This window comes from Octopus sinensis, linkage group LG3 (assembly GCF_006345805.1).
Source record: "Octopus sinensis linkage group LG3, ASM634580v1, whole genome shotgun sequence".
NCBI classification, from domain to species: domain Eukaryota; kingdom Metazoa; phylum Mollusca; class Cephalopoda; order Octopoda; family Octopodidae; genus Octopus; species Octopus sinensis.
In genome coordinates, this window is record NC_042999.1 from 88,984,362 (window position 1) to 88,986,285 (window position 1,924).

The 1,924-nt window shown below is 41.1% G+C and overlaps 1 pseudogene; it reads right to left on the bottom strand.

Moving 5' to 3' along the window:
* Positions 1-430: 430 nt before the first annotated feature.
* On the bottom strand, positions 431-547 carry LOC115210100 (annotated as a pseudogene).
* Positions 548-1,924: the final 1,377 nt, after the last annotated feature.

The following is a 1,924-nucleotide window of genomic DNA, read 5'->3' on the forward strand; positions in this document are numbered from 1 at the left end:
ATCGGCTTCAAACAGTTCCAGATTGCTCATGAACAAAGTGCACCTGGTGCGTTTCTGTTCAGGAGTCAAAAGGCGACGGACCCACCTTGCAGAAACCTTTGAGAACCCAAGTTCTTTTGTCACAATGTTGTCTGCTCTTTCAGTTGAGATGCCCAGTCTCTTGGCTATCTAACGACATGATATTCGACGATCTTGCATTATCATACCAAGAGCAAGGTCAATGTTGTCCTGTGGTTGCAGTTGGAGGTCTCCCTGGTGTGGGATTATCTTCCACACTCTCCCTGCCACGCTTGATTTCATTTACCCAGCGTTTGACTGTTGCATATGAAAGAGAATTGTTTGTTAAGGTGCTAACCATATCTTCATGGATTGTCTGTTTAGGTTCTGACCATCGGTTGTCAAGCGATGTTGGGGGCATTTTTTTTTTAAATGCTTACAGCACCCAGGTTTCCCAAGCGGTCACCCATGTAAGTACTCACTAGGCTCGACGTTGCTTAACTTCGGTGATCGGACGAGAACCCGTGCTTTCAACGTGATTGATATATATATATATATATATATATAATATATATATATATATATATATATATATATGTATATATTCGTTTCAGTCATCTTGACTGCGGCCATGCTGGAGCACCGCCTTTAGTTGAGCAAATCAACCCCAGGACTTATTCTATCAGCACTTTTGCCAAACCACTAAGTTACGGGGGACATAAACACACCAGCATCGATGTCAAGCGATGTTGGGACAAACACGCACGCACACACACACACACACACACATATATATATATATATATATATATATATATATATGTACGACGGGCTTCTTTCAGTTTCCATCTACCAAATCCACTCACAAGGCTTTGGTCGGCCCGAAGCTATAGTTAAAGGCACTTGCTCAAGGTGCCACGCAGTGGTACTGAACCTGGAACCATGTGCTTGGGTGTGAAAGCGTGTGTTGAAACAGATATTGTTATAATTAGAGATGGTCATCGTTTGGCAATTATAGTGAGTGTGTTTAATTAGTAAATGACCACCCCCTAATATAAGAATGCAACTATATATATATATAATATATATATATATATATATATATATATATATATATATATATATATATATAAATGTGCACGTGTGTTATATATGCGTATGCATACATGTATGTGTATATGTGTGTAAATGTGTGAATATATTCCTTTTTTTTTCTACTCTAGGCACAAGGCCCGAAATTCTGGGGGAGAGGGCCAGTCGATTAGATCGACCCCTAGTATGATGAAAGGCAAAGTCGACCTCGGCGGAATTTGAACACAGAACGTAGCGGCAGACGAAATACTTATTTCTTTACTACCCACAAGGGGCTAAACACAGAGAGGGCAAACAAGGACAGACAAACGGATTAAGTCGGTTATATCGACACCAGTGCGTAACTGGTACTTATTTAATCGACCCCGAAAGGATGAAAGGCAAAGTCGACCTCGGCAGAATTTGAACTCAGAACGTAGAGACAGACGAAATACCTATTTCTTTATTACCCACAAGGAGCTAAACATAGAGGGGACAAACAAGGACAGACAGAGGCATTAAGTCGATTACATCGACCCCAGTGCGTAATTGGTACTTATTTTATCGACCGCGAAAGGATGAAAGGCAAAGTCGACCTCGGCAGAATTTGAACTCAGAATGTAGAGACAGACGAAAGACGGCTACGCATTTCGCCCGGCGGGCTAACGTTTCTGCCAGCTCGCCGCCTTAAATGTGTGAATATATTATATATGCATATGTATATACGTGTGTGTGTGTGTGTGTGTGTGTGTACGTACATACACACACATTGAGAAGGAAAGAGGAGAAGGAAAGAAATGAAAAGAGAGTATAGGCTGGTAACTACAGTAATAGATAGGTAAAGATACAGACAGAT